Source organism: Corvus hawaiiensis, chromosome 20 (genome assembly GCF_020740725.1).
Source record: "Corvus hawaiiensis isolate bCorHaw1 chromosome 20, bCorHaw1.pri.cur, whole genome shotgun sequence".
NCBI lineage: Eukaryota > Metazoa > Chordata > Aves > Passeriformes > Corvidae > Corvus > Corvus hawaiiensis.
The window spans coordinates 7,794,405-7,807,167 of record NC_063232.1 but is presented as its reverse complement, the minus strand read 5'-3'; the positions used below and the strand labels follow the sequence as shown (position 1 = coordinate 7,807,167).

Genomic DNA, 12,763 nt, shown 5'->3' with positions numbered 1-12,763 from the left:
AAAGTAAATACAGACTATGGTAGAACAGGTGGGTTGGAAGGGACCTTTAAAGATATCTAATCCAACCTCTAGTCACCCCATAGCTAAGATACAGCACTGACAGCCAGGACTCCTGCTTCTTTCTTCCACAGTGGTCACTAAACATCCTTGCTACATCCAGGGGGATGGTAACAGTACCAATCTGTGAACTGTGGGGGCAGACCAGGAGGTTACACCACTGGTACCTCTTAAAAGATCTGAGATCACCAAACCAAAGACACTCAGGAGGAGCAAACCCACTCTCCCTCTGGGACACCAAGAGCAAACCCCATCCCCTCTACCCACACAAGCATCCTGCTTCCTATTGCTGTACTGATGGCAACAGAGCAATGCTGGACACATGGGTTCCCTGGAGCACCCTCCTCCTCCTCCCTGCTGATTCACCAGCCCAAACTCAGCCTCCCACTTAAGCAGATGACCTCTGGGTTATGTGCATTAATTGCTGCTTTCTCCAAGCCTCTCTACAAACACTGCCAGCCCTCACTCACACTGACATATCCACACAGCTCTCACCACAACCAGACAAGGAGAACAGTAATTTGGAGTGTTTGCTTTCAGTCAGTATGTGTTAATCATGGAGTTTCTTAATTTATCACCTGTAACCTCACTCATCTCACACACTCCTCACACAACAGGAGTTTGGATAGCTCATGGACCTTAAAGTACAAGAAGGAACATGTCTTATTCAAATTACACCCCTATCATATTCAAATTACATCCCTATCAATGACCAAAATCATCATTTTCCAAGTTACAATGTTGACAGGTAAGATCCAATTTGATATGTTATCTCCTCCTGCCACACAGATCCTTTTTCCCCACAACTCACACCCTGCCTTGCAAAAGCCAACGTTTACTTTGGATTGCACCACATGGAGAGAGACAAGATCCCAGCTCAAAGCCTCTGGGCACTAAGCCACACCAGCACCAGAGGATGACTCCCTAGTATCTAATACATGGGGAGGTTGGGGATTGCAGTTTCTAGGGATTGAGAAGATAAAACCCCACCCTGCGCAGTCAGATTGCACAGCAGGTGTGGAGACTGAACATGCCCACTCCAGCAGGACCTGTTGGGCTGACAGGATCAGGAGAGGCTGCCACATCTGGGCCAGGCTGTCAATCCCAGCCTCCTCCCACAGCAGCTGAGACCCTGCAGGAGCTGGACTCCTCCACAGCCTGGTTTCAACCACATCTCTATCCAAACACTGCCATGCCACTGGGAAGCACACACAGCAGTCCATGACGTGTAGATGCTGGCAGCCAAAAGGAAAGGGTCTGGATAGACAGATCAGTGCTAAAAATAGGATTTAATGGTCTGTATCTCTGGAGATAAGAGTGATGAACTCAGCCTGCAAGAAGGTGGGCAGGACAGATGGATCAGCCCACCACACTCCTGGAGTACCACATCACTATGTATTCCAGCTGGAGCTTTAGAGTCACCACGTGTCCCTGGCTGCTCCTTCACTTCTCACAGAAACAGGCTGTTTCTATACCCCTAATGCAGGCAAAGCCACAATCATGATTTTATACAGAGATCAAGATATAATCTCATCTAGCTAAGCAAGTACAGCACCCTTACAAAAAGCAGCCTCCTACATCACAGTGCAGAGCAGTGGCACAACATCTCTAACACAAACTCATCATGTTTCAGCCAAAAGGGAAGAGCAAAAACTGAGTTGTCACTTTTAACAATGGCAATCAAAGTTGCTGGTACCCTAAGGCAGAGTGTATCACAGCACTCCATAAACCTGAATCATATGATCACCAAAAAGTACCATTTGACTTTGACATTTCCATGTAAGTGTGCTGGAAGTGCTCCTACACCTTCTTGGCACCTAGCCAATGTACTTTGGGGAGATTCAGAGATAAAAAGGGGAACAGTGCTTGCAGATGCTTCCGAGACATCAAGATTAGGCTTGCAGGAGGCACTGATATTGCCAGTATTGTTTACTAGAAATATACATAAATATATGTACACATATAAACAAAGTTTTCCTATGGATGAGACTCAGCAAGTTCAAAAAGCTACTACGTAGACCCCAGTAAAAGCCCACATAAACAGACACATAAAACATGAGCAGTGAAAGGCAAAACATCCGCTTCCTCTGTCTCACCAGCATATTCCACACAAGCCTGCCTTTTTGTGCCATATTGTCCATCATTAAATCTCCATTAGGGATGGCTGGTGGATGGGCCATCAGCTAAACATGCCACACTTACCAGGCAGGAAACAAAAGTCCAGCGGGAAGAAAAAAAAAGAAGGCACTTATCCAAGGTTGCAGACTGACCTGCTCCAATTTGCATAGTAAGGATTTCAGTTATAAAACAAATAGCTACGTGCTAACTATAGCCAAGGAGGAGGCTTTACTCACCAGGGCCAACTTCATGCTGACAGGAGCCACTGAGGTAGCACAGTACACGATACACGCCAGCCAAACATGAGGCTAAAAAGCCCATTAAACACAAGTGGAGAGGCCTCTTTTCCTAGGGAGGTTTGTTCTGCAGCCAGGACAGTCCCTGCCTCCAGGGGAGGCACTTGCAGGTCATGAATGGGAGTGTTTGCAAAGGATGGGAAAGTTTGTTTCAACAGGCAGCTGCTTTTTGTGCCTGTCAGGCCACGGAAAAGTTTCCAGTACTAATTACAGGACACTAAAGTTGTCAGAGCATGATGCAACAGATAAATAGGGGGGGAACATGCCAAAGGAAGAAAAAAACAGATCAGCCAGAGAAATCCTTTGTCAGTGACTATGCCAGAAGCTGGTGCCTCAGGCTGGACGCCTTCCCTGCCCCACCAGAGGATGTGCATCAAAAGAAGTTCATGCTGCAAAAGAAATTGTGTTGGTTTTTGTCAGTGAAACACATTTGTCCTTTGTACAGAAACAGGCAGATAGACAAAGTGACAATGACAACAACAAAACAAAGGGGAAGACATGCACTACAGAAAGGGTTCAAACTGAGCCAGACTGCCCAGAGAGGCTGTGCAAATTCCTTCATTGCTACATTATTCTTTGAAAAATACAAATCTTCAAACCTCTGTCTTGAATGACAGGTGAAGACAGATCCAACCTGGAACAGACAGATGGATCAGATGATTTCTTGAAGTTTCTGTGCAGTCTTTCCAGTGTAACCAATACCCACGTGGTCTTTACCACACTATGCAAGTTATTCAGTAAAATAAAATAGAATTAATGTCGACCAACAGCTCTGGCACATGCAATACAATTTAATTTGCATTACCTTTTTAAAGGAAGCACGTGTGAAAGCACAGGAAAGGTATTTATAAGGACCAAAAAGGGATTTAAACGTTTCAAGATCCACATACCAAACATCCCCAGAGCATTTCATTCACAAACCTCAAAGGAGGTCAGAATTAAAACACCCATTTTGTACCTGGGAGAAACAGATAGAAAGAAAGAATTTTTCTCAAGACTACTGAAAAAACAGTGGCAGAGATGGCACCACTATCACCCTGAATATCCAACCCATCAAAACACTTGGGAGTCCTTCTGAAGTGTTTCTTTTATAGACACAGAGTATAAATATTTTCAAAAATAATCATTTGGCTTTCCCATGTACAAACGGAATTATCAAGGGAGTCAACAGCAGAGTTTAGAGCATAAACTCTCAAAATAAGCCAAAGTTTAGATTCCCTTTGTGCTTCAGCAGACTATGATGAGGAGATGGAGATTCCACGACTGGCTCAGAACCTGCAACATGGAATTTTGCCACATTCCTCTGCAACTATGCAGGTGAGTAAACATTAGCTCAATAAAAATACATCACTGAAAGGAAGGTTTTACTTAATTTCAGTGCCAGTTCAAGTCAGCATCATATATTAATCCATCTTTCTGAAGTTAAAAAAAAAAAAAAAAAAAGACAAAGCTTGGCTTTATTTCTTCACACATCTTTCTTTGCTTATTCTGCAACTGAACCAATCATGGCTGTTTTATAGACACAGTTTCACTTATTTAGAATGAGATAATAAAAACTGTACCACTGTGTGGGAATGATTTCCAAAAAGTCTGATGCAGAAACATTGTGAATTTGTTGCAGGTTTTATTTAAAAGGGGTTTCAACAGGATCTTTTTTCTGGAATAGCAGAAAGTATCAGTCACATGCAATGAAATAATTTTTCCACAACAAGAGCTACTGCACAATCATATAAGAGCAAGAAATTAAATCCAGCTACAAGGGAAGTGAATTTGCTTTGTCCTGTTTAGCATCAACACTCAACTGAGCACACAGGCTGCTCTCAGCAGAGCAGGGAAAGGCTCCAAGAGCTCGGGGGTGCTGCAGAAAGAGACTTTGTACAACGATGCACTGAGATTTCTGTGTCTCCACCAGTGTCAGCCACGGAGACAAGACCTTCCACACAGGTTAGGAAGGACCCACATGGAGAAGATAAGAATAGAGCAGGACACAAGAAACACCAAGCCCAATTTCTTACCCTAACTTGGGATTCTGGAGTGAGTGTGGACAGTTCATCTCTATTCAGCAACTTAATGTGGTTGTTTTAGAAAACTGACCAGTAAAACAAAGCCCAAGTTTTGCTGGAGTCTGACATCACCAGTACTATCAGCCAAGGTGCTGTCCCTGGCTAACAAGGCCTGAAATTCTACCATAAATACCACAAGAACAGTGATAAAAGAATAGCCAGAGATTGATTAATGGGGGCATTTCACTCAGCAACAGAGGAAAAAAGAATGCTCTCAACCCATGTCAGCAACTTCCTTGGTCATTCTTGTGCTCAGAGCCCTTGGGAGATGGACAGGAAGAGAGTCACAAAGTATTTATAAAAGACATCCATGAAAAAATAGATCTCTCTATAGATAAGTGCACACCAGTGTCTAACATAGTCTAGCAACAAGTCACATTCAGGTCTAGCTACCCACACCTGGGCTTTCCCAGAACTTTAAAAGTATCTAAACCTTGCCATGCATTGTGTACTCTCTGCAAAGTGGTACCAACACCACGTACCTGGGGTACAGAACCTGCTTTATCTACTGTTTCCTGTCCCCACCAGAATTATGACACATTCTCAAAAAAAAAAAAAAAAATTAATTTCCCCGAGTTTCACGGACAGAGGCAGCATTTTGATAAATAAAGCCAACAACTTCAATCAGGAGGTGGAATCCATGCCTTCACCCATTTTAACCACCAAGCAACACAAGGGAAGAATTGGCCTGGATGTCCTTACAGAGCCACATCCCTTGGTAAAAAACTCCCCTCTGGGTTCTTCATCACTTCTTCTGCCAAACCAAAAAGCACAACTGGGGAGAAAGAGGAAACACAGCAGGAACTGCTCCTTGCTAGAGTAGATTGTGGCAGCCTCCAAGGCTAGAGGAGCACACACCAACCCTTGGCCTCAGTAGATAATCCCATCCATACTGATCCTATGAGCATCTCCCGAAACAGGAGGTTCCCCTTAATTGAAGGCAGCCCCACACAAGTGTTCCCGAGATGACAGATAGGCTCCAGCACAGCTTCTCCCTGCTGTGCTGCAGTGGCTGGTGCTAATGTTGTCACTCGTGCCATGTCTCAGAGCTGAGCCTTTGAAGTCCTGTACTCCCAGGGATTTCTGGCAGGCAGTGACAACTTTCATGAGAACACAGCTGTTTGATGCAGACTCCCTCCTTCCTAATCCCTGGAAGGCTCTAACAGCAGGCAGGTAGTATCTTAAAATGCTGTATTTCAGACCCAACTTTAGGATCAGGAGCTGCACTACACTCAAAAGCATCACCACCCTAGCAATGACAGACCTGTGCTGATTAATGGGGCTCTCTTGGAGCACTGATGGGGAGAGGAATGCTGTTAGCAGGCAGCTGGGCAGAGGCTAAGGCCAACAAGCCTGGCCAGGCACCCCAAATTTATCTCTGTCCACATGCAGACCAATTCTTGAGTTGCAAGTTACCCTCAAGGAAACACTTCTAGTCAGCAGTAATGGATGGACTGGTAAAACTTGACATCCATTCCAGCAGGATGAATCTCTGAGATAAGGCTTGTAGGCCTGTGAGACTGATGCTCAACAGAGCAGCAAATAACACTCGGTGCTGACACAGTGCTTTGTCTACCAGCACTTCCAAAACGCCACTGCAGCCTGCCCGGATACTGTGGAGATAACAACTCATGCCTTTGCCTCCATCCCTGGATGCTGCCCCAAACACCCTTTGCTGTTTTGTGTCAGGAGATGCAAGGAGCAGAGCCCTCTTCCATCTGCCTGGCTGCTCATAACCTGAGCACTGTGCCCATGGCAGCAGCTCACCCTGGGCCCTCCGCAGAAGCACATCTCCTTGCAACAGACAAAAAAACGCACATCAGATCCTGCAGGATGCAGTTAATGTCGATAACTGGATCGTTAAACAAGAAAAACTGAGCGAGGAGACTGAGCCCAGCAAGTAGTCAAGCTTCCCAAAGACAAAAGACAATTTTCCTCCCATTTCCAACCCAAAACTCGCTCGGCACCGAGCCATGCATGCTGACACCCACTCCCACCTCCATCTCCACGGCATCAGGCCGCTGCCTCCCTGCCGCTCCAGCCGCGCGTTTGCCGTGATCCAGGAGCAGCGGCGATCGCCCAGCCCGCGCCCTGCCTGGGGTCGGTGGGTGCGCGCCCCCGGCAGCCGCGCGCCCCCGGCAGCCCCGCACCCCCCGCAGCCCCTCCCGCCGCCGCCGGGGGCCGGTGCTGCCCGGCCGCGGGACTCCGCCGGGATGCCGGCCCGCCGAGGATGCTCGGTGCCTTTCCCAGCCCAAGGACAATGCGCGCGGCGGCCGAGCCTCCCATCGGAACCGAGCGGCGCATCCCCGCTGCCCGGGCTCCTCCCGCACCTTCTCCATTTACCCCTCCTTTGTTGTGGTGCGGGCTGCTCGGGCGCTGCCGTCCCTCCCGCCGTCCCCCTTACCCTTGGGCTGCCCGGCGGAGCGGGGCAGGGGGGCTCGGTGCCGCCGCAGGATGCGATCCCGGCCGGCAGCCGCCCTGCCACTCCCTGCGCGGCCGAGCCGAGAGCCGGGAGGAGGGAGCGGGGAGCCGGGAGGAGGGATCTGGGCGGCGGCTCGGAGCGGCGGGGGCGGAGGAGGATGCAGGGCCGGCACCGCCGCTCCCTCCGTCCCTCCCGGCTCACGGCCGGGCCCACACGAACAAAGGGGTCGGTTCGGAGTCGCCCCGCGCCGAAATCCTTCTGGTTGCCGGGCCCTGGCGCCGCCCGAAACCGCGTGGGAGGGTGGAAAGGCAGCGCGGAGGCTCCTCCTAGCTGCCCGCAGCCCCGAGCGCTCCTGCCTTAAACCCCGAAATAATCCTAAAATCACCTTTTACTCGCTGCAGCCGCCGCCTCCCTCCCCGTGGCACTGGGAAGGGGCTCTGGGAAGGAGGAGCTCTCCCGGCACACCTGAATTTAGGTGGTAGCGATTTTGATTGATACAAGAAGGGAAGAGCAGGAGGAGCTGGTGGAGCTTCTTGGAAAAAAGGAGAGACTCCTAATTAGCTGGGATTTAACGGGGAATGCAGCAAAGAGAACAGACCTCCAGCCTTGGAAACTCGTTCATTCAAAGCCAGGATGGCCGGGCTGAGGTGGTGATCATCACCTGGCCCTCACCACCTCCTGCTGTTCCCTCCCAGAGCCGTGCCTAGGCTGACATTGCACGGAGATACAACGGAGCAGGGCCGCAGAATCATTTAGGCTGGAAAACCCCTTTAAGCTCATCGAGTCCAACCATTCCCCCAGCACTTACAAGGCCACCACTAATCCATGTCCCCCGCTGCCATTTCTACACACCTGTTAAATCCCTCCAGGGATGGCGACTCCACCACTGTCCTAGGCAGCCTGTGCCAGGGCTTCACAGCCCTTGTGATGAGGAAATTTTCCACAATATGCAATCCAAATCTCTCCTGGTGCTACTAGAGGCCGTTTACTCTTGTCCTGTCCCTTGTTCCCTGGGAGCAGAGCCTCACCTCCACCTGACTGCACCCTCCTGTCAGGGAGTTGTGGGGAGTGAAAAGGTCCCCCCAAGTCTTCTCCAGGAAAGGGAGCACCCCCAGCTCCCTCAGCCACTCCTCATCAGACTTGTGTGCCAGACCCTTTCCAGCTCTGCTGCCTTTCTCTGAACATATTCCACCACCTGTCTAGTGTCTGTGCCCTGAAACTGCATCCCTAACTTAGACAGGAGTGGAAGTGCTTTGCACAAGGGCCATAACTCTGCTCAGTGTACTTTTCTACCTGTACAGACACCCCACATGACCCAAGGGACAGCCCAGGAGATTTTGCACATCAGATGTTGTGGTGGAAGGCTCCAGGATACAAAGAAACAGAGGAGGCTCCCACCCAGCAGCAATCCCAAGATTTGTTGCTGCAATGCTGCTCTGTTCTGCCTGTGGGGGCCCAAAAAAGCAGAGGGGAGATAGAAGTGAAGGAGGTGCAGGCACCAAAGCAGAGAAGAATGGAGCTGTGGTCAACCGAGCATCATCCAGAACATGAGATCTGACAGTCCTGGCCTTAGCAAGATGATCCAGTCCCAGGAGGCAGCTGTAGGCATCCTCATTTTCTATCTTGCAGAGGGGAAGCCAAAATAAGGAGAAGTGAAATGGCTGGTCCAAGCCAAAAATAGAACCTGAAGCACCTGACTTCAATGCCTCTGCTTCAACTGCTAGTTCACTGTATTTCCCTGACATTTCCCTACATCCAAGCTCAAGTCATTGCTTTGCAGTTCTGGATACAAGAATTTTCGTCTCCTCTCTAATCTGTAGTTGCCTAGGGAGACAGCATGTCACCAGGAAAAGAGCTAGATGAGAAGGTGCCTATTGAATCAGGCTTGGACTCCAACAGGACTTCTCACTTCTCCATCCAGCTCCACCCCTGATTTGCCAGCTCAGTCAGTCCCTATCCTTAGGTCTAAGTCTCTTTCCTTATCCAAATGGTTGTGGAGCAATGACAGTGACCTCCCTTCGTGAGACTTAAGAAGAAGTGTTACATGCAGACACGCATTTGGTAAGGAGGAATGAAAATTTACAGCAGTTCTGAAAAAAAATCCTCTTTAATCTTTTCAGGTGCTTCAGGGTAGGATTTCAAATCAGGAATTGCTTAGAAGTTAAGCCTCATTTTTGATCAATTGTACAATTTTATGCTTAATCTTATATACACTAATTTATTCTTAGTACAGGTAACTTCCACATAAATGTTTAAATTACAGCCCTGTGTCTACATGATGACAAAGAAGGTCAAGCAGGTCTGGGGTTATATTTTGGCTGCCAGTAGTCTGTGGTACACACAGCAGCTCCAGGAGGAGAATCAAGCCCACTGGCTTCAATATGAGGAAGCTAGAAAAAAGTTTGCAGCTCTTATAGTCATTTCTTTGAATCATTTTGACAAATCTGCCTCTCTGACTAAACTTTCTCAGGGGAATTTCCAGGGAGAGCAAGAAAGACAATCCAGGGACAGAGCTCAGGCAGTGATGTGGCTGAAGCACCCGTAGACTTGAATCTGTGTTTTTCTATCAAGTGCTCTCCCACAAAGCTGTCCCTCAGCTTTTGTTGTACCTGCTTGTCACAAAGCTTCAGGATGACTATAAATGTTGAAATGCCATCATCCTACAGATGCTACTATTTCCCAATAACCACTTATTCACAGGGGCTCGTGTGCAGGCAACCCCACACTGATGTCCCAGACATTGGAGAGCACAGGAGACACTTAAGTTTCAGCCTATGAAGACGTGAGGACTTGTTAGTTTTACACAGGTGAGCAGAGTAATGACTTTAATGAAACCATTATGTGTAGAGAGCTGGTATGTGATCTCTAACATCTCTGGGATGTCACATTTGCCTGATAATACTCTCTACTCCCCTTGTTTCCTGTGATGTGATATGATATATATCTTGTTTTGAAAAGCAGCTTCTCACAGATAGTCAAAACCGTCTCCACTTGACTGATCCATTATTGTGATGAGTATTTGCATTAGCTGTTGGGATCTCTAAAAAACTTCACTGTTTTCTTTTAAATTATTCTGACAAACTGAAGCATTACACAGACAATGCAATGTAAAAACCAAGGGAATACTCATGCTTGCATCTAGGGAAACAAAAAGAGCAAACATTTTGTGTTTTGCTGTTATCTATATTGTTTAAATAAAGACAGCCAAAATGTTCAAGTACATTTCCATTTTATTCACCAGCATTAGGAGATAAAGCACCTCTCCACAAAGAGCTGATGAGATGCTCAGCTTGTCACATACCAGTAAATTACCCACCCTAATGCCCCAATCCTGCACTTGTTCCCCAAAGGCAGCAACCTTTTCAAGGTCACGGTTCACATATAGGCCACGTGAAGGGGTGATCACCATCAAGACCCCAGATGCCAACAAGGGCTTCAGAGTTGAATCCCTTAATTCTTTTCCCTACCACATGCCCGGAAATCCCTGCCTATGTACTGTGGGAACTGAGTGGTGGCAGAAACAGCATTTGAAAATATTGTGCAACTTCATTACTGTCAACTTTCAGTTACGTGATTTCCAAGGCCTCAAAGGTGCAGCTGCACTGACAGCATAAGCTCCTACTACTGTTCATTCAGGCTGACACTATAAATAGCCTGCTGCATTTGGGGGCAGAACATGAAATTCCAGCATTGGTGAGAGGAACAAGATTAAACCAGTGATCTAAAGAAAAGCTGTTTTTTTCCTTTGATTACAGAGCTGCTGAAAGACCTTCTTATCCTGAGGATCAGCGGCTGCTTTAGGCCTTACTCATTCTAGGCCGAGACTAAAGTTCAGAAACTTCTTGTAAACAGTCTTGTCATGGTTGGACACTGGCCAAACACCAGGCACCCACAAAAGCCGTTTGCTCACCCTCTCTTGCTACAGTTGGGCAGGGAAGAGGGGAAAAAAAGAATTAACAAAAGGCTCATGAGTTAAGGACGGGGAGAAAACACTCTAAGGGCTAAACAGGTTCAAATTTAAAGGTATAAGGTAACTTTATTATTAACAGAGTCAGAGAAGGATAATGAGAAGTAAAATAAGCCTTTAAAACACCTTCCCCCCAGCCCCTCCCTCTTATCCACCGAGGTGCCAGGAGACAGGGCATGGGGATTTTGGTCAGTTCATCACTTGAGATCTTCTGTTCGCTCAGGGAGAAGAGTTTTTCCTCTGCTGTGCCGTGGGGTCCCTCCCACAGGAGACAGTTGTCCGTGAACTTCTCCAGCGTGGCTCCAATCTCACGAGCAGCAATCCTGCCAATATTGCTGCAATGTGAGTCCCTCCCACGGACAGTCTTTCCGAGACTGCTGCCATGTGGGTCGCTTGTCCACGGGGTGCAGTCTTTTAAGGACAGGCTGCTCTAGTTTGGAAGCAATGGCCCTCTCTCTCCATTCGGGTCTCCCACTGGATCACAGCTTTCTCCGGCATCCGCCCGCTCCAGCATCAGTACTTCTCTCACGGGCTGCGAGTGGATCTCTGCATCCCCTGTGGACCTCATGGGCTGCAGGGGACAGTCTACTTTACCACAGTCCTCACCACGGCCTGCAGAGGAATCTCAGCTCCAGCACTTGGAGCACCTCCTTCCCCCCTGACCTTGGTGCTGCCATGTTGTTTTCCCTCACATGTTCTCACTTCCTCCTCTTCTCCGACTAGAAGAAAAAACTGCTGCTCCTAGGTACGATTGCCAACAAGTTCCACCAATTCAAAGACTCTTACAGCATCCCGCAGCGCCGAGTGGTTGATTTCGTCTGGGTTCCGTGTCGGAGAATCTCTCGCCACGTTTTCGCTGCTGGCCAGGCAGCCCCGCTGCCCCTGCGGGCACTGGCGGCCGCCGCAGCGCTGGTGCTGTTCAACGCCTCTCCTCGTGCGGGCACCAGGAAGGAGAAGCCGCCACCACCAGCCCTGGCCTCCTGCCCGCAGCGTGGCTGGCCAGGGGCGAGCAGGCAGGCGAGGCTTGCTGTGGGCCGCACCGAGATGGCAGCGCTGGGAAAGCCCCGCTGGCGGCGCCTCACCAGCCCTGGAATCAACTGGGCGTGCGCTGTTTTGGTTTTCTTCTTAAATGTGTCATCCCAGAGGCGTTACCAACCTCTCTGATGAGGCCAGCAGCATGTCCATCTTCAGAGCCATCAGAGATTGGCTCTGTCGGACAGGGTGGAAGCTTCTAGCAGCTTCTCACAGAAGCCACTTCTGTGGCCCTCCCCCACTACCAAAAAAACCAGGCCATGCCAAATCAACACAAGTCTTTAAATTAAAACTAAGACCTTGCATGGTTGCAATGATTCAGCCAAGTGGTGACATGTTTCCAGGCATTTGTTATCTGACCCAGAGCCACCACAAAGCCTCTAATATCCAGCAGATTCTGTTGTATCTAGATAGGTGAGAGAAACCTCTCATCTTCACCCATTTATATCCAAGCCAACTGTCTAGACTTTCTATATAATGAGTGCAGAGGAACAGGCGCTAGGGTGGAATTCCCCTCATCGTACTGCAGACACCTAAATTGGATTAATTGCTCTCTAACGATGCTCCCTTCCATCCATGAATTGAAGAGATATCTGAGAACTAGCCAAAGGAGATGTTTACAGTTAAGTGAAGAGAATCCCACTCATGTCCCTTCCAGAGACGCTCAGCAGCTGATGGTGCTTATTTGGGTACACATAGCTCAGACGTGTGTGTTGGGTACGCTCTTGTCTGAAGGCCTCACTTTGTTCTGTTTCACTGAAAGAAATGAGACTGTTGGCCAGAATTCAGGCAAGATCTGGCTCCACGA

At 48.5% G+C, this 12,763-nt stretch overlaps 1 protein-coding gene across 14 annotated transcripts in view; it reads right to left on the bottom strand.

The window, feature by feature from the left end:
• The window catches only part of CLIP2 (CAP-Gly domain containing linker protein 2), a 99,174-nt gene that overhangs the window by 70,298 nt on the left and 16,113 nt on the right, over nucleotides 1–12,763 (bottom strand). Inside the window, exon 1 of one of the 14 annotated variants that reach the window (XM_048324244.1) lies at nucleotides 7,342–7,363. The exons of 10 other annotated variants lie outside the window; for them this stretch is intronic. The gene's annotated coding sequence lies outside the window, so the exon portion shown is untranslated. Of the gene's footprint in view, nucleotides 1–6,864; nucleotides 7,225–7,341; nucleotides 7,364–12,763 lie in introns of those variants that run through there. 3 more of the 14 variants (XM_048324242.1, XM_048324240.1, XM_048324243.1) reach the window with 3 other exon arrangements.